Below are 25,898 nucleotides of genomic sequence, written 5' to 3' on the forward strand. Positions count from 1 at the left end.
AGTGATTTCTACAAAGCTATATACAATAAATCAGCTAAAATCTTATTACTAAACAATATTAAAACTATTTACAATTTTCTACAGCAACCACAACTTAGATGACCATATTTCCAGTGAACTTAAAACTGACAAAGTTGAACCTGGTTATCACTAACCACTACCAACCCTACAAACTAAATCTTTTAAACTGCCGGACACTCTTTCTTAATCTTAATCTAGCCAATGATTAAATAATATTCATTTTGTTTTGTTATTTCAAATAAAAACTAACTACCATCGGTACAACCTTAGACATAAACAAAACTATTATACCTTGTCAGTTCTTCATTAAAACAAACCGTCAGTACCGATAAATGCCAATCAATTATTTAGAGTCCACCTTAAATAGGTTAGGTTAATTTTAAAACAAAGGTCAAATCATGGCTTACTCACTTCATCGCTTATTATCAAGTCTTCATCCACATACGCTTTGATAAATATTGATAACTATTAAAAAGTAATACAACTAGATTAAATAAAACACAATATTTAAGATAAAAGCTCCGAGATTTACTCATGGATAATATTTTACTACTCTGAAATCTCAGTTGTCTCAAAAATCCGCCATCTTGATTGTCAACTGTCAATCTATTGATATGATATATGGTCAATTTTTTATATTAACGTGCTTAAAAATAACGAAAATACATATACATAACCTCATTGAGTATCTAAGCATGTGCATTTAACAAACTTATTTTCTTAATGACCCAATACAAGATTTTTTATTTAATTTTAATATTGCAAAAATAACAAATGAAAAGGATTGTTCCATTTTGTACACATAACATACAGTGGGGGTTGTGTTAAGCCTGATGTGATCCATGATCATAAGCAGTGTTTAACGTGACAATGTCGTGTCAGGGGAAGCTAACATAGGCTTACATGTATCTCTGGCTGGCCTTTAATACTGACGTTGACCCCCTAACTGAATGACAGATTAACATTGAAATCTACGATGTTAACCAACCTATGTTTTAAAATAATTGTGGAACGATTTTCAAGATAAATCGAACTTTTATCACACTTTTTACATATTTTCCATTACTAGGGTGTAAAGTGACTCTTTTAGACCCGCAGTATGACAAAAATAGTTTTCAGTTAAGACACTCTGACGTTGACACAAGCATTTATATATACCTTAAGTTATAATTACAGTAACTGGTTGTAAATAAAAATACCGCAACCGCAGCAAACCTGCAGACGAAGAAAATTTGCATTTTCTTAAATTTGCATAAGAAAATAGACGAAGTTTGTTCAAAATATAAATAGGCATATGCCTAAAAAACTTTATCATTTTAGTTGTTCTCCTTGTGAATGACATGAGAATTTTAAACTTACAGTTTTGTGGAAATTTCACATAAAAAGTTGGTGTAAAACAATGCTTTAATGTATTAAATTACAAAAACATATATTCTACAACCCAGGTGCGAGCGTCTGTCCAACAGGTCTCCAATGAATCATTCAATTCAATAATACTCTCTTCAAGTATGTGTCAGTGGTTTTAAACCCGCTTAAAGCTGCTGACGTTTCACAAATCCGGAGAATTAGAATATAGTATAGTATAGTTTAATAGTATGTCAGATGTGGAGAATCGTTCAAATAAGAGAATTACCCCCACAAAATCCTTATGATAATGGTTAGCTAGTCTCCATATTAACGTTATAAATCAAGGCTCTACCTTAATCCCCTCGTGCAAGGTAAGCCCTACAATGTTATTTTTGACGCTTGTCTGTCAAGATAAATTGAAATTTAAGTGTCAAATGTTCGCAAACAACCCCCAAATATAACATCAATCAAAGCAAAAATATTCAAACACGTTTGGCAGTGACAAATATATCCAAACATCTCTATTATACCATGATAGTGGGTCATATTTCAAGTTGGTTATCACAAACAATGTTTCCTAACTTAGACACATGATCGGTCATCGCCATAGCGTGTTGGGGAGAGAGAGAGAGAGGGGGGGGGGGAGAGAGAGAGAGAGAGAGAGAGATTGTCCCCGTGGGGCTCATTTGGACCACCACAGCCACAAACTCCCTCTGCAGGTGTAAAAGATTTATGCCACGAGGGAATTTTCAACTTTTAGCATGAGGGCAAATCGGGTCAAACTCAAGGATTCAGGGATGTACGCTCGCACCTGGGTTGTAGAATATATGTTTTTGTAATTTAATACATTAAAGCATTGTTTTACACCAACTTTTCATGTGAAATTTCCACAAAACTGTAAGTTTAAAATTCTCATGTTAAACTGGTAGAATATGTAAAATATGTTGGGAGTAGTCCGTTTACATTATAGAAGTAATTATCACCAAACTATGCATACTAATCTTTCTATATAGTATTCTTTTATAAAAATATAATCAACCACAACCTATGTACAACCATTGACTGTTAGTCGAAGGTATAACCCGTTCATATGCTTACATATTATGTAATTATGTATATTATATTTCATGTAAATATGCATGTGTCAAATTATTTATGGTAATTATAGTATACCTACTGATCATTATTTAAGGTAATGGTATTTTCTTCTCTCAGCCTAAAAAAGTTTCATAGACTTAAAATTGATTACTATAAAAAGCATCCAGATGGGTTTTTACTTCATACAGAACACTCAGGCGAATGATGCTACATAAAATCTTAGTATGTGCATATTAAAATGTTTTTTTGTACAACTAGAAGAACCATGCTGATCTGCAGCGTTGAAATCAGTATAATATCTGAGAATTCGTCAAATTAATGATTTTTTATTGAGTAATACAGTATCTTGAACTTAACTGATTCAAACGATCAATAACTCAAATTAAAGCCCATATATATATATATATATATTTTAGTCTAAAACATATTAACAAACATAAACAATGAGGAGCTATTGATTTTTAATCGTGTAATGAAAGCCGGTATTTCACTGAGGGTTCTTAGGCCAAAATATTTAGGACTAGGGCTCACCCCGTGGTCGAAATCTCGACCAAAAGTATCCTAGCTACATAATAATTTCATGATTTCGGTATATTTGCTAAAATACTATCATAATTTATTTTATAAAATATTAAAGAGTTTTTTTTATCAACGAATTTAACAACATAACAATTGTATCATCACTCTATATACATAAAATCTTATAATAACTATGAAAACAATTTATAAGCAACTAAAGCTCCTCAATAAACAACTTTGTTATTAAATATATCAAATCCAATTAAGAGACTTTTCGTGTTAAAGGCTTTCACTACCTGATAACCTTAATGATAAAGTGATAGAGATAATTAACTTAGGTAATTAACTGTAAACCTGTATGGACATGAACATTTTCTTAATTAACTAGGGGATACATTAGTTAATTGCCGTCTTTAATATTACTGATCTTTGCAAAACATAATACTTAAACACTGTTTTTTGTTGAAAACACTCGTTCCGTAACATAATAAATATAGGTAGTTCCGTGAATTTGGCAGCTAGCGACAAATATTTCTCATAAATATCTTGTGCAAATTTAAGAATGACTTAGCTCAATGAATATTGATATTTTATATTTTACTTTACAAAAATTGTTAAATAGATTGTATATTATTAAATAGATTGATAAGTTTTGATATTTATTTACAGTTCTTATATTGTTGACCACGATTCAGGTTTTTTGTTAGTAAAAACAAACCGAAAGTTCTTAGCCAACAAAACTCAATCTTTAATATGTAGAGATTAAGTCTTAGGCCTAACCAATAATTAATAATAAATAATATTTGTATTGGTTCTTCTAACTTGTATGAGCTAGAGTAAATATATTTTATTTGTTACCAAAACGGAAAGTTATGAATTAGAATGAAAACAAGACTTCAAAGGATCCAATGTTCATGACAGTTAATTTTCTTTTCTCTGAAGTTGTTATAACATATTTAACCTTTTGTACAAGTCTTGCGTTAAAAAAAAATATCTCACATGAAATGTGTTTTAAGGAATATTTATAAAGAGGGAGAGTATTCAAAATTTTGTAGTAAAACTTTTAAAATAGTCAATAAAGTTCAAAATATTGACACAGCAGTTACAGAATTATACATTTCTTATACTGAATATTCAAAATTTAAGATAGGCTTTAGTGATTTTTTAACAACATACTTAATGAATCGTATCACAAAAATAGGTATGTCTATTTAGAATATCTATTTAGGTTCTTTTATGTTTATTTCACTTTTATGTAAAAATCTGTTAGTTTGACAAAATTTAAAATTATTGTATATTATATTACACAGATTACCATTCTGTGCCTCTATAACATAATGTAATATTTTAAACACAAAACTGCATCCTCAAGGAGCAAAAAGTGGTATTTCATTAAAACTACATCCGAAACACTAACACTCAACTTAACTAGTGCCGGCACTAGCACAAATACCTTTATATTTTTCCGATCCCAACGTTTCCCTCGTCAACTCTTCTTTTTCCCATTACATTAATTTTCTCTTAAACTATTTTAACATTTAATTTTTTATATGAAAATGTTGTATGATAAATAAGTTATAACGATATATAAATAAAGTACTATCCGTACCAATTGTTTTAAAAAAATTTCACATTCTTGGTATTTTGTATACTGTTCTAAATTGTATGAAATTTATTCTGCCCATCAAGTGCTATTTAAAGTCACCGAATGTAATTGGTAAACTCTGACGATTAGATACAAATTTAGTACACCTAGTATTAAACATCTTCGGGGTAAGTTTAATTTAACTATCTGATTTACTTTAACTTATAGCTAAATGCAATGGTTTGAATAAACATCTAAATTGGGTTAAATGTTGATATTATATTGTTGAGTACGTGTACTAAAAATGGTCGAGTAAACAAAAACCATGAAGTATATACGTTGTATTTTTGAATTAGTTTTATAAACTGCTTAAGGTATATTTCCAAATTATAAATTATTCTCTACAAAATTCACCCACAATTACACACAAACATGATTAAATAACACCTTACACCATATACTTTCATTTTTTAGTTACTGTAACACAGTTTTTTACAATGACAATTTCACTGACCTATCAATCTGAACCGTTTAAATCATTAGGTTTGGATGAAAACTGAAAATTGTTTGGTTGAAATTGAGAAACATTCAGCTTAAGAACACCGTAAACTAGGTCGTACATAACAAGAAAGTAGAGCCATTTTACATTGGGTCCCGCCCCTCCACTGAAGTGAGAGGTGTTTTATCTCTGCACATTGTTGTGTGGCCGCCCTATATGTTTCCTCACACATTTTCGTGGAGCAATATATGTAATTTAAAGTACTGTATATAAAAACATATAATAGTGAGTTGCACTGATGTGTCAGTCAAACTATTATTATAATACAATTTGTACCTTACATTATGAACATTAGAATATGTTTTATAAGCATTGTCGGTCTCTTTTGACCTTGTATTGGCCGATTTGTATGAACTTATAGATCTGTTGCTTGGAACCGTGAAACCTATCAAGCATATCGAGAGGTGAGTTACCTTCTGTAGTAGCCCTGGGTGAGTAAGTATAGTATTGGGTATTGGGCATAACTAATGTTTCCTAAAGAGGTATTTTACGACTTTGTGTAATAACTAGAGTTAACTTTGACCAGAATATGTTAGGTAAACTAATGTTGGCAGTTCAATAGAATAAAATTAAGTTATTAGTTGGTAGAGGCATTGCCCGACCTTTTCTGTAGTATTTGGTGTCAAGTCCTGTAATTTCAAGATAAGCCCATATTAGTTTACACTTAAATTTATATAGTTAAAATATAACAAGAAAAATCAATGTTTTTATTTCAAAGGAGACCAAAATTTCTCTTATTTAAATGATTAAAAATAATGGTCTTGTGATATCGAATAACTAGATCGGTTATTAGTAAGCAGTAGGATTTGAATCAACAATTACGTTGGGTAGCATTATGATCAGTTATATTTTTTTACTTTTTCATCATGTTATTACGTCATTTGTCAACTTCTTAGAATAAATAGTAGCCTAATATAATGAATTACAAAATCAAAATTTTTAAACAATCTAAGCGAAAGTTACTCTATAAAATTTTAATTACCTAGCATTGCTAAACATCCACTAAATATAATTTTTAAATTCGTGGAAAGTAAGATATATATCAATATACGTGTTTAAAGAAAACACTATAAACGAAAACCTTTATATACCGTAATTCTCGAAGATATCTTGAGCTCTGAGCTTGGATAAAACTGCATGCAAAATTTATGCAGAGCCATTTCTTGACTCCAGGGACCCGTTTGACTTGTGGGTTTCGATCCGAACAGATCTTTCAAACAGATTCGCAGAAAGATAGGGTATTATAAAGAGATTGTCATTGAGAAGCACGTCTAAAATCGATGATAATGTTTACGTACTCTGTTAGTATGAACATATACAATTATTATGAATATCATGAAAATTTAAAAGATTTTCTTTTTAAGTGTCCGTTAAACGAGAAGTTATGTGTATTGAGAAAAGAAAACGTTTCAGTTTCGAGGTTGATTAACAAAAACAAAAAACCCTTGGCTATTTGTCGGATATTATTGTCTTTACAGTATTTAATACAATATCCTTTATTTTCAAGCTTTAAAATACCGTTGGATGTTATTATGTCCAAAATAATCTTTTTCAGTCTAGTTAAAACTTGAAAACAATTACTTATATGAACTCAGAAATACTAGTAATTAGTAAAAATAGCAGTTTTAGTAAACACACCAGAGACCATATTTTCAGAATTAATAAATTAAACTTCGTACGGTAATAACTCAACAAAATCGTTGAATATATTAGTATATTTATTTTTATTTTGGGATTTTACCAAATGGAATTTTATGGTAACGAAACACATTTTATTTGTGTTAAAATATTCTCAGTACAAAGAACGAAAATGTGAAATATTACGAAAAGAAAACAATGGTTTAAGGAAATATAATACCCTACCTGTAATATACCTAATTATCAAACCTACTTCCACTTGTACGCAAAAGCGTGTTACATTGTTAAAATATTACCACTGATTAAAGTGCACTGGCTGATTAAAGTGCTTTCAGAACTTAATTTATAACTCATGAATGCCTTTCACGTGAAGTCCGTCAATGCGTTAAAATGTGCTTGGATCGCTACACAAATGGACTTTGTGGTTATTTCACAGCTCAAGACGTCATTACATCTGTTAACACCATGAAACTGTGAGATTTTCTAGACAATAAAAATAATATTTGAATATTTAAAATGTAACACTAACGTCCTATTGGATTTTTCACCCAATGAAATTACAAAAAAAATTGATAAAAAAATTACACTTTGCCTAATCAGCCACAAAGATAATATTGTGCAAAAAAGTAGCTTTAGCTAATACTTCAGTTAGTTGGAGCTCATATTTGACGATTATTGCCAATATTAGGGCGTTGTTATTGGTAGTCAGGTATCCTTGGAATGTCCTTATACTCTTGTTGCCTAGCAACGGTTCTACTTGACACTTCAATATCATTTGTCAACTTGTACCTGCGATAAGATCCCTGTTGTAATCAAGAGAAATAATCATTTTACACCTTCATTACTTAGGGTTTAAACTCGTAATAGAAAACTAAATTACTGTTTGTAGTCTTCAAGATACTTAAAGAACTAAAGATAGTTGTACATTTACATTTTTAAATTGATTACCTTGGTAAAATTTGTAACTATAGTGATCACCTAAGTGTAGACTGATGCTTAAATATTAAAAAAATTAAAATACCCCTTTGCCACTACAAATCTGCAGACTAAGTAAATTCTATTAGCATTATTGGAATTTGATATAAACATTCTCTGAAACATATCACATTTATTCCATGTCTATAGTATATGGTTCAGCGAGTACTTATAGGTCTTATGCTATACAAGGTACTTAAGTGTTTTCTAGTTAAAATTTTACCTAAGGGTAACTGAAATTTTTTAGGTTAATTTTTATAATTTGTAAAGAAATTCTGTTTCGTTCAATAAGATTTTTTATTGTAATTTTTAAGGAGTAACCAAGTTTGTTGCTACCTTATGTATCACAACTTTGGTTATTTGAGTACTTTAAGTTCTGCCTAAAAGTGCTATCTTGTTATATTCTTCGAATATATAATAGACTTACATGTCCACGTAAAATAATCTTATTGAAACCTGAACGACACAAAACTTCTCAATCCATAATTCAATTCCGTGGCATTTAAGTAAAACGTCCATTGACAGTTTATGAAATCACTTAATGAAGAAAATATTTTTAAAAACATCCTCAGAGTTATTGAAATGAAGATATTTCATATACTGGAAAAGATAATTAATTGTGAATGAACGGATTCTAAAAGATTCTAAACTTTGTTCTGAACAGCTTATAGATTCAAATACTTTACTTGACATTGTATCACGGGAATCAAAAGATGGAATTTTTATAAATAACAAAAAGTGTTTTAGGTGATAATTTTGTTTATTTTGTATTACACACAAATCGTCGCTTTACCATAGCACGGGATAGCCATTGAAACGCTAACTTAAGTCAGCTAGATAATTTTAGCTGTATACAATGTGGGCTTAGTGCCCATAAAACAATTATAATATTTCTCTCAAACAAACATAAATCCAATGTGATAATGCATAAAGTTTAGATTTCCCAAAACAATAAACAATTGACATTACACGGGATTGTACAAGATTAGACGACCGAGAACTGCCATGAAAGTTCAATCTATGACTGTCTTGTTTATACTTGAAACTATGAACAAGAACGTTGAACAATAATCAAGCTGCAGGTTCCCATCCCAGCAAAAAGTATGATCCGATCAGTGCTAACTATTTACAGGTGTTCTTTTCACAGGACTATTGCTGGGAATAGATTAGATTCGGTTTTATAATTAATACTAAAATTCACACCAGAGAGCGTTCTTTAAGGCAACGATAATTGAGGGGTGTTATTAATTAGGATTGGCTGGTTCAATATTCTGAACCTTTTATTAAAAGCCCAATGTCTGGCCAGATGAGTCCAGTTACTTACATAAAAAAATACTGACTTTTCTCACAATCGATTGCTAGGAATCAACCCGGATCAAACTAGGAATCCTATGTCTTCTAAGAAATTTCAATTAGAAAGTCAGATGTGTTTAATGTTGATACATGTACTAATTGAAAAAGCATAATTGTTGATATTCTATTGATTGGTAAATTAGCTTAAAATTACGTTGTATAGTGTAAACTAACAATCAAAGACACTGCATAGTTTTATTTTTTCTTGAAATTCTGGTAACTTTATTGAAGTAAAGTCGTTAAGCAACTACCCACTCTTTAGTCTCCAAAACGCCAGTATCGCCAATTTTGGATCCTGGAGAACAGGATGAAAAAAATGACGTACAGTGGAATTAACAAAGTTAATTATAGCACCTTCTCTACTGGAAAAATCGCCCATAACGAAATTCTTCAGAGCTGTCTATCGGGTTGGTCAAGTGGATAATGTGTTCTCCGTATTGTTCTCAGGCATAGGATTACAATCATTATAATTGAGTAATATTATTTAAGTTATGTATGTATGTGCTTCCAGCAATTATTTATATTGAATTAACAATGAGCAACCCCCATTATAGTTTGTAAGCTCCAAATAAACCGAAATTAAAGTTGAGGTGGAAGATGGTGTTTGTAGAGAAGAAACTAATTAAAGATATTTGTCTGACGAAATTAAAAGGGTTTTTAGTAAGAAATTGTGTGCTTAAAAACGTTAATTTATCATTTTAACCTTCGCCTTTATTTCCATATTTGGAATAATATTTTTTTATAACCCAACAATAAGCCCTAAAGCTACAATAAGAAATTATAATGCTTATGTACAAACTAGTTTTACCGTATAATTAGTTTTATTGTTTTACTTAGAGTAAAAAATAACAACTAAGTCTGTAACCACTTGTGGAAACTAGTCCAGAGGGACTCATTATATAAAAGTACCTACTAGATTCAGTCACTGCATTGCACCACTAATATACACTTTTATACAACCTTTTTACACTCCTTAAACTAAAACTTTAAAACATTAACTAGCTATAATGCAGTGTTTACCTGAACAATTTACCAAATTAATGTGCTTATATTAAATACTACTAGACACAAACAAGAATTTTCAATTTTTCTTCTAAACGGTACAAAAGAATCAACTATTGTAGTAAGTTCAAGAATTTTAATAATTTATTTGCAGCTAAGCCCTACACTAAGGGTTTGGGTCATTTTCAGGAACGTGATGACAGGTCCGTGAAGTTGGCGTACCCATATTAGCGTATCCACTTTTAAACATACCAATCGTTAGTTCATCGTTAGTTCTCGATAGTTCCCAAATTTTTTCGTTGGTTCTCAAAAAATAAAAAAGTTATAGACGATAATAAGTGGGTACGCTAACTTCAAATGGCGTTTGACACGGCTTAGGAAAAGTTGAAAATCACTCTTATCGAGCAAAAATACCGGCAATGAACGGAAAACACGAGCACGAGCATTTGCTGTCATACTACTCGCGATTTGGCGAGTTGCTGTTGTGTACTTGGCGTGGGTACAGTCTGGAGCCGGCTATAGGCATGGAACTTAAATAAAACCCCCTTTTTGCAAATCATTAACCTAAATTTTAAATAATTATTTTATTGTAACTAATTTATCATAAGATAAAAATATTTATTCTCGGTACATATTAATAATCTAACACATTTAATTTTGAACGTATTTCTAAACTGTTTAAGAACGATGCTGTGAATGTTTGAAAGAATAGTTGAGTGTACGTTTTTGAGACCTACGTTTGAGAAAATTCGTTTAGAGGCACATATACGGAATAAATACCACTTAGAATTTTATTTTATGAACAAAATTATTTTTTAGATTACCTAGTTACATTCATTCGATTTTTTCATTATCAGCACGTTTGGTTAGGTTATAAAAGTTTAATTTAATAAGAGAAAAATTATAAAATTGTCTGATTCTTCAGACGCAGCAGTTAGTGACGTCAGCAGTTAGTGACGTCAAACGGCACCTGAGAAATCTTCTGTGTGCCCCACCGAACAATCTTTCTGCTTAATTTCGGCTGTATTGGTTAAGTATTTTAGTGGCGACAGCCGCAAAAACAGACAGATAAGTGGTCCTGTACAAACTCAGAGAAGTGAATAGGCCTATGACATTCCTAGATATGTGGAAAATCTTTGTGCTTAATTTCGGCTGAATCGGTTTAGTATTTTAGTGGTGACAGCCGCACAAACAGAGAGACAAGTAGTCCTGTACAGACGCAGGGAAGTATATAGGCCTATGACATTACTAGACATGTGGACAATCTTTGTGCTTAATTTTGGCTGTATCGGTTTAGTGTTTTAGTGGTGACAGCCGCAGAAACAGACAGACAAGTAGTCCTGTACAGACTCAGGGTAGTGAATAGGCCTATGACATTCCTAGACATGTGGACAATCTTTGTGCTTAATTTCGGCTGTATCGGTTTAGTATTTTAGTGGTGACAGCCGCACAAACAGACAGACAAGTAGTCCTGTACAGACGCAGGGAAGTATATAGGCCTATGACATTACTAGACATGTGGACAATCTTTGTGATTAATTTTGGCTGTATCGGTTTAGTATTTCAGTGGCGACAGCCGCACAAATAGAAAGACAAGTAGGTAGTCCTGTACAGACTCAGGGAAGTGAATAGGCCTATGACATTCCTAGATATATGGACAATCTTTGTGCTTGATTTTGGCTGTATCGGTTTAGTATTTCAGTGGCGACAGCCGCACAAATATACAGACAAATAGTCCAGTACAGATTTAGGGAAGGGAATAGGCCTATGACATTCCTAGATATGTGGACAATCTTTGTGCTTAATTTTGGCTGAATCGGTTTAGTATTTTAGTGGTGACAGCCACACAAACAGACAGACAAGTAGTCCTGTACAGTCTCGGGGAAGTAAATAGGCCTATGACATTCCTAGATTTGTGGACAATCTTTGTGCTTAATTTTGGCTGAATCGGTTTAGTATTTTAGTGGTGACAGCCGCAAAAACAGACGGACAAGTAGTCCTGTACAGACTCAGGGAAGTGAATAGGCCTATAACATTCCTAGACATGTGGACAATCTTTGTGTTTAATTTCGGCTGTATCGAATTAGTGTTTAAGTGGTGACAGCCGCTCAAACAGACAGACAAGTAGTCCTGTATAGACTCAGGGAAGTGAATAGGCCTATGACATTCCTAGATATGTGGACAATCTTAGTGCTTAATTTCGGCTGTATCGGTTTAGTATTTTAGTGATAACCACCGCACAAACAGACAGACAAGCTGTCCTGTACAGATTTAGGGAAGTGAATAGGCCTATGACATTATTAGACATGTGGACAATCTTTGTGCTTAAGTTCGGCTTAATCAGTTAAGTATTTTAGTGATGACTGCCGCACAAACAGACAGAAAAGCAGTCCTGTACAGCATCAGGGAAGTGAATAGGCCTATGACATTCCTAGACATGTGGACAATCTTTGTGCTTAATTTCGGCTGTATCGGTTTAGTATTTTAGTGGTAACCGCCGCACAAACAGACAAACAAGTATTCCTGTACAGATTCAGGGTAAGTGAATAGTCCTATGACATTCCTAGATATGTGGACAATCTTTGTGCTTAATTTTGGCTTAATCGGTTTAGTATTTTAGTGGAGACAGACGCACAAACAGACACAAAAGTAGTCCTGTACAGACTCAGGGAAGTGAATAGGCCTATGACATTCCTAGACATGTGGACAATCTTTGTGCTTAATTTCGGCTGTATCGGTTTAGTATTTTAGTGGTAACCGCCGCACAAACAGACGGACAAGTATTCCTGTACAGATTCAGGGTAAGTGAATAGGCCTATGACATTCCTAGATATGTGGACAATCTTTGATCTTAATTTTGGATAAATCGGTTTAGTATTTTAGTGGTGACAGCCGCACAAACAGACACAAAAGAAGTCCTGTACAGACTCAGGGAAGTGAATTGGCCTATGACATTCCTAGACATGTGGACAATCTTTGTGCTTAATTTCGGCGGTATCGGTTTAGTATTTTAGTGGTAACCGCCGCACAAACAGACTGACAAGTATTCCTGTACAGATTCAGGGTAAGTGTATAGGCCTATGACATTCCTAGATATGTGGACAATCTTTGTGCTTAATTTTGGCTGAATCAGTATAGTATTTTAGTGGTGACAGCCGCACAAACAGACAGACAAATATTCCCGTACAGACTCAGGGAAGTGAATAGGCCTATGACATTTCTAGACATGTGGACAATCTTTGTGCTTAATTTCGGCTGTATCGGTTTAGTGTTTTAGTGGTGACAGCCGCACAAACAGACAGACAAGTAGTCCTGTACAGACTCAGGGAAGTGAATATGCCTATAACATTCCTAGATTTGTGGACAATCTTTATGCTTAATTTCGGCTGTATCGGTTTAGTATTTTAGTGGTAACCGCCGCACAAACAGACAGACAAGAAGTCCCGTTCAGATTCAGGGAAGGGAATAGGCCTATGACATTCCTAGACATGTGGACAATATTTGTGCTTAATTTGGGCTGAATCGGTTTAGTATTTTAGTGGTTACAGCCTCACAAACAGACAGACAAGTAGTCCTGTACAGCATCAGGGAAGTGAATAACCCTATGACATTCCTTGATATGTGGACAATCTTTGTGCTTAATTTTGGCTGAATCATTTTATTATTTTAGTGGTGACAGCCGCACAAACAGACACAAAAGTAGTCCATTACAGACTCAGGGAAGTGAATAGGCCTATGACATTCCTAGACATGTGGACAATCTTTGTGCTTAATTTCGGCTGTATCGGTTTAGTATTTTAGTGGTAACCGCCGCACAAACAGACAGACAAGTATTCCTGTACAGATTCAGGGTAAGTGAATAGGCCTATGACATTCCTAGATATGTGGGTAATCTTTGATCTTAATTTTGGATGAATCGGTTTAGTATTTTATTGGTGACAGCCGCACAAACAGACACAAAAGTAGTCCTGTACAGACTTAGGGAAGTAAATAGGCCTATGACTTTCCTAGACATGTGGACAATCTTTGTGCTTAATTTCGGCTGTATCGGTTTAGTATTTTAGTGGTAACCGCCGCACAAACAGACGGACAAGTATTCCTGTAAAGATTCAGGGCAAGTGTATAGGCCTATGAAATTCCTAGATATCTTTGTGCTTAATTTTGGCTGAATCAGTATAGTATTTTAGTGGTGACAGCCGCACAAACAGACAGACAAATAGTCCCGTACAGACTCAGGGAAGTGAATTGGCCTATGACATTCCTAGACATGTGGACAATCTTTGTGCTTAATTTCGGCTGTATCGGTTTAGTGTTTTAGTGGTGACAGCCACACAAACAGACAGAAGAGTAGTCCTGTACAGATTCAGGGTAAGTGTATAGGCCTATGACATTCCTAGATATGTGGACAATCTTTGTGCTTAATTTTGGCTGAATCAGTATAGTATTTTAGTGGTGACAGCCGCACAAACAGACAGACAAATATTCCCGTACATACTCAGGGAAGTGAATAGGCCTATGACATTCCTAGACATGTGTACAATCTTTGTGCTTGATTTCGGCTGTATCGGTTAAGTGTTTTAGTGGTGACAGCCGCACAAACAGACAGACAAGTAGTCCTGTACAGACTCAGGGAAGTGAATATGCCTATAACATTCCTAGATTTGTGGACAATCTTTATGCTAAATTTCGGGTGTATCGGTTTAGTATTTTAGTGGTAACCGCCGCACAAACAGACAGACAAGAAGTCCTGTTCAGATTCAGGGAAGGGAATAGGCCTATGACATTCCTAGACATGTGGACAATCTTTGTGCTTAATTTGGGCTGAATCGGTTTAGTATTTTAGTGGTTACAGCCGCACAAACAGACAGACAAGTAGTCCTGTACAGCATCAGGGAAGTGAATAACCCTATGACATTCCTTGATATGTGGACAATCTTTGTGCTTAATTTTGGCTGAATCAGTTTATTATTTTAGTGGTGACAGCCGCACAAACAGACAGACAAGTATTCCTGTACAGATTCAGGGTAAGTGAATAGGCCTATGACATTCCTAGATATGTGGACAATCTTTGATCTTAATTTTGGTTGAATCGGTTTAGTATTTTATTGGTGACAGCCGCACAAACAGACACAAAAGTAGTCCTGTACAGACTTAGGGAAGTAAATAGGCCTATGACATTCCTAGACATGTGGACAATCTTTGTGCTTAATTTCGGCTGTATCGGTTTAGTATTTAAGTGGTAACCGCCGCACAAACAGACGGACAAGTATTCCTGTACAGATTCAGGGTAAGTGTATAGGCCTATGAAATTCCTAGATATGTGGACAAACTTTGTGCTTAATTTTGGCTGAATCAGTATAGTATTTTAGTGGTGACAGCCGCACAAACAGATAGACAAATAGTCCCGTACAGACTCAGGGAAGTGAATTGGCCTATGACATTCCTAGACATGTGGACAATCTTTGTGCTTAATTTCGGCTCTATCGGTTTAGTGTTTTAATGTTGACCGCCGCACAAACAGACAGACAAGTAGTCCTGTACAGACTCAGGGAAGTGCATAGTCCTATGACATTCCTAGATACGTGGACAATCTTTGATCTTAATTTTGGATGAATCGGTTTAGTATTTTAGTGGTGACAGCCGCACAAACAGACACAAAAGTAGTCCTGTACAGACTCAGGGAAGTAAATAGGCCTATGACATTCCTAGACATGTGGACAATCTTTGTGCTTAATTTCAGCTGTATCGGTTTAGTGTTTAAGTGGTGACAGCCGCACAAACAGACAGACAAGTAGTCCTGTATAGACTCAGGGAAGTGAATAGGCCTATGACATTCCTAGATATGTGGACAATCTTAGTGCTTAATTTCGGCTGTATCGGTTTAGTATTTTAGTGATAACCACCGCACAAACAGACAGACAAGCTGTCCTGTACAGATTTAGGGAAGTGAATAGGCCTATGACATTCCTAGACATGTGGACAATCTTTGTTCTTAAGTTCGGCTTAATCAGTTAAGTATTTTAGTGATGACTGCCGCACAAACAGACAGAAAAGCAGTCCTGTACACCATCAGGGAAGTGAATAGGCCTATGACATTCCTAGACATGTGGACAATCTTTGTGCTTAATTTCGGCTGTATCGGTTTAGTATTTTATTGGTAACCGCCGCACAAACAGACAAACAAGTATTCCTGTACAGATTCAGGGTAAGTGAATAGTCCTATGACATTCCTAGATATGTGGACAATCTTTGTGCTTAATTTTGGCTGAATCGGTTTAGTATTTTAGTGGAGACAGCCGCACAAACAGACACAAAAGTAGTCCTGTACAGACTCAGGGAAGTGAATAGGCCTATGACATTCCTAGACATGTGGACAATCTTTGTGCTTAATTTCGGCTGTATCGGTTTAGTATTTTAGTGGTAACCGCCGCACAAACAGACGGACAAGTATTCCTGTACAGATTCAGGGTAAGTGAATAGGCCTATGACATTCCTAGATATGTGGACAATCTTTGATCTTAATTTTGGATAAATCGGTTTAGTATTTTAGTGGTGACAGCCGCACAAACAGACACAAAAGAAGTCCTGTACAGACTCAGGGAAGTGAATAGGCCTATGACATTCCTAGACATGTGGACAATCTTTGTGCTTAATTTCGGCTGTATCGGTTTAGTATTTTAGTGGTAACCGCCGCACAAACAGACGGACAAGTATTCCTGTACAGATTCAGGGTAAGTGAATAGGCCTATGACATTCCTAGATATGTGGACAATCTTTGATCTTATTTTTGGATGAATCGGTTTAGTATTTTAGTGGTGACAGCCGCACAAACAGACACAAAAGAAGTCCTGTACAGACTCAGGGAAGTGAATAGGCCTATGACATTCCTAGACATGTGGACAATCTTTGTGCTTAATTTCGGCGGTATCGGTTTAGTATTTTAGTGGTAACCGCCACACAAACAGACTGACAAGTATTCCTGTACAGATTCAGGGTAAGTGTATAGGCCTATTACATTCCTAGATATGTGGACAATCTTTGTGCTTAATTTTGGCTGAATCAGTATAGTATTTTAGTGGTGACAGCCGCACAAACAGACAGACAAATATTCCCGTACAGACTCAGGGAAGTGAATAGGCCTATGACATTCCTAGACATGTGGACAATCTTTGTGCTTAATTTCAGCTGTATCGGTTTAGTGTTTTAGTGGTGACAGCCGCACAAACAGACAGACAAGTAGTCCTGTACAGTGTACAGACTCAGGGAAGTGAATATGCCTATAACATTCCTAGATTTGTGGACAATCTTTATGCTTAATTTCGGCTGTATCGGTTTAGTATTTTAGTGGTAACCGCCGCACAAACAGACAGACAAGAAGTCCTGTTCAGATTCAGGGAAGGGAATAGGCCTATGACATTCCTAGACATGTGGACAATATTTGTGCTTAATTTGGGCTGAATAGGTTTAGTATTTTAGTGGTTACAGCCGCACAAACAGACACAAAAGTAGTCCATTACAGACTCAGGGAAGTGAATGGGCCTATGACATTCCTAGACATGTGGACAATCTTTGTGCTTAATTTCGGCTGTATCGGTTTAGTATTTTAGTGGTAACCGCCGCACAAACAGACAGACAAGTATTCCTGTACAGATTCAGGGTAAGTGAATAGGCCTATGACATTCCTAGATATGTGGATAATCTTTGATCTTAATTTTGGATGAATCGGTTTAGTATTTTATTGGTGACAGCCGCACAAACAGACACAAAAGTAGTCCTGTACAGACTTAGGGAAGTAAATAGGCCTATGACTTTCCTAGACATGTGGACAATCTTTGTGCTTAATTTCGGCTGTATCGGTTTAGTATTTTAGTGGTAACCGCCGCACAAACAGACGGACAAGTATTCCTGTAAAGATTCAGGGTAAGTGTATAGGCCTATGATATTCCTAGATATCTTTGTGCTTAATTTTGGCTGAATCAGTATAGTATTTTAGTAGTGACAGCCGCACAAACAGACAGACAAATAGTCCCGTACAGACTCAGGGAAGTGAATTGGCCTATGACATTCCTAGACATGTGGACAATCTTTGTGCTTAATTTCGGCTGTATCGGTTTAGTGTTTTAGTGGTGACAGCCACACAAAGAGACAGAAGAGTAGTCCTGTACAGATTCAGGGTAAGAATATAGGCCTATGACATTCCTAGATATGTGGACAATCTTTGTGCTTAATTTTGGCTGAATCAGTATAGTATTTTAGTTGTGACAGCCGCACAAACAGACAGACAAATATTCCCGTACATACTCAGGGAAGTGAATAGGCCTATGACATTCCTAGACATGTGTACAATCTTTGTGCTTGATTTCGGCTGTATCGGTTAAGTGTTTTAGTGGTGACAGCCGCACAAACAGACAGACAAGTAGTCCTGTACAGACTCAGGGAAGTGAATATGCCTATAACATTCCTAGATTTTTGGACAATCTTTATGCTAAATTTCGGGTGTATCGGTTTAGTATTTAAGTGGTAACCGCCGCACAAACAGACGGACAAGTATTCCTGTACAGATTCAGGGTAAGTGTATAGGCCTATGAAATTCCTAGATATGTGGACAAACTTTGTGCTTAATTTCGGCTGTATCGGTTTAGTATTTTAGTGGTAACCGCCGCACAAACAGACAGACAAGAAGTCCTGTTCAGATTCAGGGAAGGGAATAGGCCTATGACATTCCTAGACATGTGGACAATCTTTGTGCTTAATTTGGGCTGAATCGGTTTAGTATTTTAGTGGTTACAGCCGCACAAACAGACAGACAAGTAGTCCTGTACAGCATCAGGGAAGTGAATAACCCTATGACATTCCTTGATATGTGGACAATCTTTGTGCTTAATTTTGGCTGAATCAGTTTATTATTTTAGTGGTGACAGCCGCACAAACAGACAGACAAGTATTCCTGTACAGATTCAGGGTAAGTGAATAGGCCTATGACATTCCTAGATATGTGGACAATCTTTGATCTTAATTTTGGTTGAATCGGTTTAGTATTTTATTGGTGACAGCCGCACAAACGGACACAAAAGTAGTCCTGTACAGACTTAGGGAAGTAAATAGGCCTATGACATTCCTAGACATGTGGACAATCTTTGTGCTTAATTTCGGCTGTATCGGTTTAGTATTTAAGTGGTAACCGCCGCACAAACAGACGGACAAGTATTCCTGTACAGATTCAGGGTAAGTGTATAGGCCTATGAAATTCCTAGATATGTAGACAAACTTTGTGCTTAATTTTGGCTGAATCAGTATAGTATTTTAGTGGTGACAGCCGCACAAACAGATAGACAAAAAGTCCCGTACAGACTCAGGGAAGTGAATTGGCCTATGACATTCCTAGACATGTGGACAATCTTTGTGCTTAATTTCGGCTGTATCGGTTTAGTGTTTTAGTGGTGACAGCCGCACAAACAGACAGACAAATAGTCCTGTACAGACTCAGGGAAGTGCATAGGCCTATGACATTCCTAGATACGTGGACAATCTTTGATCTTAATTTTGGATGAATCGGTTTAGTATTTTAGTGGTGACAGCCGCACAAACAGACACAAAAGTAGTCCTGTACAGACTCAGGGAAGTAAATAGGCCTATGACATTCCTAGACATGTGGACAATCTTTGTGCTTAATTTCAGCTGTATCGGTTTAGTGTTTAAGTGGTGACAGCCGCACAAACAGACAGACAAGTAGTCCTGTATAGACTCAGGGAAATGAATAGGCCTATGACATTCCTAGATATGTGGACAATCTTAGTGCTTAATTTCGGCTGTATCGGTTTAGTATTTTAGTGATAACCACCGCACAAACAGACAGACAAGCTGTCCTGTACAGATTTAGGGAAGTGAATAGGCCTATGACATTCCTAGACATGTGGACAATCTTTGTGCTTAAGTTCGGCTTAATCAGTTAAGTATTTTAGTGATGACTGCCGCACAAACAGACAGAAAATCAGTCCTGTACAGCATCAGGGAAGTGAATAGGCCTATGACATTCCTAGACATGTGGACAATCTTTGTGCTTAATTTCGGCTGTATCGGTTTAGTATTTTAGTGGTAACCGCCGCACAAACAGACAAACAAGTATTCCTGTACAGATTCAGGGTAAGTGAATAGTCCTATGACATTCCTAGATATGTGGACAATCTTTGTGCTTAATTTTGGCTGAATCGGTTTAGTATTTTAGTGGAGACAGCCGCACAAACAGACACAAAAGTAGTCCTGTACAGACTCAGGGAAGTGAATAGGCCTATGACATTCCTAGACATGTGGACAATCTTTGTGCTTAATTTCGGCTGTATCGGTTTAGTATTTTAGTGGTAACCGCCGCACAAACAGACGGACAAGTATTCCTGTACAGATTCAGGGTAAGTGAATAGAACTATGACATTCCTAGATATGTGGACAATCTTTGATCTTAATTTTGGATAAATCGGTTTAGTATTTTAGTGGTGACAGCCGCACAAACAGACACAAAAGAAGTCCTGTACAGACTCAGGGAAGTGAATAGGCATATGACATTTCTAGACATGTGGACAATCTTTGTGCTTAATTTCGGCTGTATCGGTTTAGTATTTTAGTGATAACCGCCGCACAAACAGACGGACAAGTATTCCTGTACAGATTCAGGGTAAGTGAATAGGCCTATGACATTCCTAGATATGTGGACAATCTTTGATCTTATTTTTGGATGAATCGGTTTAGTATTTTAGTGGTGACAGCCGCACAAACAGACACAAAAGAAGTCCTGTACAGACTCAGGGAAGTGAATAGGCCTATGACATTCCTAGACATGTGGACAATCTTTGTGCCTAATTTCGGCGGTATCGGTTTAGTATTTTAGTGGTAACCGCCGCACAAACAGACTGACAAGTATTCCTGTACAGATTCAGGGTAAGTGTATAGGCCTATGACATTCCTAGATATGTGGACAATCTTTGTGCTTAATTTTGGCTGAATCAGTATAGTATTTTAGTGGTGACAGCCGCACAAACAGACAGACAAATATTCCCGTACAGACTCAGGGAAGTGAATAGGCCTATGACATTCCTAGACATGTGGACAATCTTTGTGCTTAATTTCGGCTGTATCGGTTTAGTGTTTTAGTGGTGACAGCCGCACAAACAGACAGACAAGTAGTCCTGTACAGACTCAGGGAAGTGAATATGCCTATAACATTCCTAGATTTGTGGACAATCTTTATGCTTAATTTCGGCTGTATCGGTTTAGTATTTTAGTGGTAACCGCCGCACAAACAGACAGACAAGAAGTCCTGTTCAGATTCAGGGAAGGGAATAGGCCTATGACATTCCTAGACATGTGGACAATATTTGTGCTTAATTTGGGCTGAATCGGTTTAGTATTTTAGTGGTTACAGCCTCACAAACAGACAGACAAGTAGTCCTGTACAGCATCAGGGAAGTGAATAACCCTATGACATTCCTTGATTTGTGGACAATCTTTGTGCTTAATTTTGGCTGAATCAGTTTATTATTTTAGTGGTGACAGCCGCACAAACAGACACAAAAGTAGTCCATTACAGACTCAGGGAAGTGAATGAGGCCTATGACATTCCTAGACATGTGGACAATCTTTGTGCTTAATTTCGGCTGTATCGGTTTAGTATTTTAGTGGTAACCGCCGCACAAACAGACAGACAAGTATTCCTGTACAGATTCAGGGTAAGTGAATAGGCCTATGACATTCCTAGATATGTAAATAATCTTTGATCTTTATTTTGGATGAATCGGTTTAGTATTTTATTGGTGACAGCCGCACAAACAGACACAAAAGTAGTCCTGTACAGACTTAGGGAAGTAAATAGGCCTATGACTTTCCTAGACATGTGGACAATCTTTGTGCTTAATTTCGGCTGTATCGGTTTAGTATTTTAGTGGTAACCGCCGCACAAACAGACGGACAAGTATTCCTGTAAAGATTCAGGGTAAGTGTATAGGCCTATGAAATTCCTAGATATCTTTGTGCTTAATTTTGGCTGAATCAGTATAGTATTTTAGTGGTGACAGCCGCACAAACAGACAGACAAATAGTCCCGTACGGACTCAGGGAAGTGAATTGGCCTATGACATTCCTAGACATGTGGACAATCTTTGTGCTTAATTTCGGCTGTATCGGTTTAGTGTTTTAGTGGTGACAGCCACACAAACAGACAGAAGAGTAGTCCTCTACAGACTCAGGGAAGTGAATATGCCTATAACATTCCTAGATTTGTGGACAATCTTTATGCTAAATTTCGGGTGTATCGGTTTAGTATTTTAGTGGTAACCGCCGCACAAACAGACAGACAAGAAGTCCTGTTCAGATTCAGGGAAGGGAATAGGCCTATAACATTCCTAGACATGTGGACAATCTTTGTGCTTAATTTGGGCTGAATCGGTTTAGTATTTTAGTGGTTACAGCCGCACAAACAGACAGACAAGTAGTCCTGTACAGCATCAGGGAAGTGAATAACCCTATGACATTCCTTGATATGTGGACAATCTTTGTGCTTAATTTTGGCTGAATCAGTTTATTATTTTAGTGGTGACAGCCGCACAAACAGACAGACAAGTATTCCTGTACAGATTCAGGGTAAGTGAATAGGCCTATGACATTCCTAGATATGTGGACAATCTTTGATCCTTATTTTGGTTCAATCGGTTTAGTATTTTATTGGTGACAGCCGCACAAACAGACACAAAAGTAGTCCTGTACAGACTTAGGGAAGTAAATAGGCCTATGACATTCCTAGACATGTGGACAATCTTTGTGCTTAATTTCGGCTGTATCGGTTTAGTATTTAAGTGGTAACCGCCGCACAAACAGACGGACAAGTATTCCTGTACAGATTCAGGGTAAGTGTATAGGCCTATGAAATTCCTAGATATGTGGACAAACTTTGTGCTTAATTTTGGCTGAATCAGTATAGTATTTTAGTGGTGACAGCCGCACAAACAGATAGACAAATAGTCCCGTACAGACTCAGGGAAGTGAATTGGCCTATGACATTCCTAGACATGTGGACAATCTTTGTGCTTAATTTCGGCTGTATCGGTTTAGTGTTTTAGTGGTGACAGCCGCACAAACAGACAGACAAGTAGTCCTGTACAGACTCAGGGAAGTGCATAGGCCTATGACATTCCTAGATACGTGGACAATCTTTGATCTTAATTTTGGATGAATCGGTTTAGTATTTTAGTGGTGACAGCCGCACAAACAGACACAAAAGTAGTCCTGTACAGACTCAGGGAAGTAAATAGGCCTATGACATTCCTAGACATGTGGACAATCTTTGTGCTTAATTTCAGCTGTATCGAATTAGTATTTTAGTGGTAACCGCCTCACAAACAGACGGACAAGTATTCCTGTACAGATTCAGGGTAAGTGTATAGGCCTATGACATTCCTAGATATGTGGACAATCTTTGTGCTTAATTTTGGCTGAATCAGTATAGTATTTTAGTGGTGACAGCCGCACAAACAGACAGACAATTAGTCCCGTACAGACTCAGAGAAGTGAATTGGCCTATGACATTTCTAGACATGTGGACAATCTTTGTGCTTAATTTCGGCTGTATCGGTTTAGTATTTTAGTGGTAACCGCCGCACAAACAGACAAACAAGTATTCCTGTACAGATTCAGGGTAAGTGAATAGTCCTATGACATTCCTAGATATGTGGACAATCTTTGTGCTTAATTTTGGCTGAATCGGTTTAGTATTTTAGTGGAGACAGCCGCACAAACAGACACAAAAGTAGTCCTGTACAGACTCAGGGAAGTGAATAGGCCTATGACATTCCTAGACATGTGGACAATCTTTGTGCTTAATTTCGGCTGTATCGGTTTAGTATTTTAGTGGTAACCGCCGCACAAACAGACAGACAAGTATTCCTGTACAGATTCAGGGTAATGAATAGGCCTATGACATTCCTAGATATGTGGATAATCTTTGATCTTAATTTTGGATGAATCGGTTTAGTATTTTATTGGTGACAGCCGCACAAACAGACACAAAAGTAGTCCTGTACAGACTTAGGGAAGTAAATAGGCCTATGACTTTCCTAGACATGTGGACAATCTTTGTGCTTAATTTCGGCTGTATCGGTTTAGTATTTTAGTGGTAACCGCCGCACAAACAGACGGACAAGTATTCCTGTAAAGATTTAGGGTAAGTGTATAGGCCTATGAAATTCCTAGATATCTTTGTGCTTAATTTTGGCTGAATCAGTATAGTATTTTAGTGGTGACAGCCGCACAAACAGACAGACAAATAGTCCCGTACAGACTCAGGGAAGTGAATTGGCCAATGACATACCTAGACATGTGGACAATCTTTGTGCTTAATTTCGGCTGTATCGGTTTAGTGTTTAAGTGGTGACAGCCGCACAAACAGACAGACAAGTAGTCCTGTACAGATTCAGGGTAAGTGTATAGGCCTATGACATTCCTAGATATGTGGACAATCTTTTTGCTTAATTTTGGCTGAATCAGTATAGTATTTTAGTGGTGACAGCCGCACAAACAGACAGACAAATATTCCCGTACAGACTCAGGGAAGTGAATAGGCCTATGACATTCCTAGACATGTGGACAATCTTTGTGCTTAATTTCGGCTGTATCGGTTTAGTGTTTTAGTGGTGACAGCCGCACAAACAGACAGACAAGTAGTCCTGTACAGACTCAGGGAAGTGAATATGCCTATAACATTCCTAGATTTGTGGACAATCTTTATGCTAAATTTTGGCTTTATCGGTTTAGTATTTTAGTGGTAACCGCCGCACAAACAGACGGACAAGAAGTCCTGTTCAGATTCAGGGAAGGGAATAAGCCTATGACATTCCTAGACATGTGGACAATCTTTGTGCTTAATTTGAGCTGAATCGGTTTAGTATTTTAGTGGTTACAGCCGCACAAACAGACAGACAAGTAGTCCTGTACAGCATCAGGGAAGTGAATAAACCTATGACATTCCTTGATATGTGGACAATCTTTGTGCTTAATTTTGGCTGAATCAGTTTATTATTTTAGTGGTGACAGCCGCACAAACAGACACAAAAGTAGTCCTGTACAGACTTAGGGAAGTAAATAGGCCTATGACATTCCTAGACATGTGGACAATCTTTGTGCCTAATTTCGGCTGTATCGGTTTAGTATTTTAGTGGTAACCGCCGCACAAACAGACGGACAAGTATTCCTGTACAGATTCAGGGTAAGTGTATAGGCCTATGAAATTCCTAGATATGTGGTCAAACTTTGTGCTTAATTTTGGCTGAATCAGTATAGTATTTTAGTGGTGACAGCCGCACAAACAGACAGACAAATAGTCCCGTACGGACTCAGGGAAGTGAATTGGCCTATGACATTCCTAGACATGTGGACAATCTTTGTGCTTAATTTCGGCTGTATCGGTTTAGTGTTTTAGTGGTGACAGCCGCACAAACAGACAGACAAGTAGTCCTGTACAGACTCAGGGAAGTGCATAGGCCTATGACATTCCTAGATATGTGGACAATCTTTGATCTTAATTTTGGATGAATCGGTTTAGTATTTTAGTGGTGACAGCCGCACAAAAAGACACAAAAGTAGTCCTGTACAGACTCAGGGAAGTAAATAGGCCTATGACATTCCTAGACATGTGGACAATCTTTGTGCTTAATTTCAGCTGTATCGGTTTAGTATTTTAGTGGTAACCGCCTCACAAACAGACGGACAAGTATTCCTGTACAGATTCAGGGTAAGTGTATAGGCCTATGACATTCCTAG

This window comes from Macrosteles quadrilineatus, unplaced genomic scaffold (genome assembly GCF_028750875.1).
Source record: "Macrosteles quadrilineatus isolate MER2022 unplaced genomic scaffold, UCM_ALF_1.0 Scaffold_9__3_contigs__length_116548681, whole genome shotgun sequence".
Lineage (NCBI taxonomy): Eukaryota > Metazoa > Arthropoda > Insecta > Hemiptera > Cicadellidae > Macrosteles > Macrosteles quadrilineatus.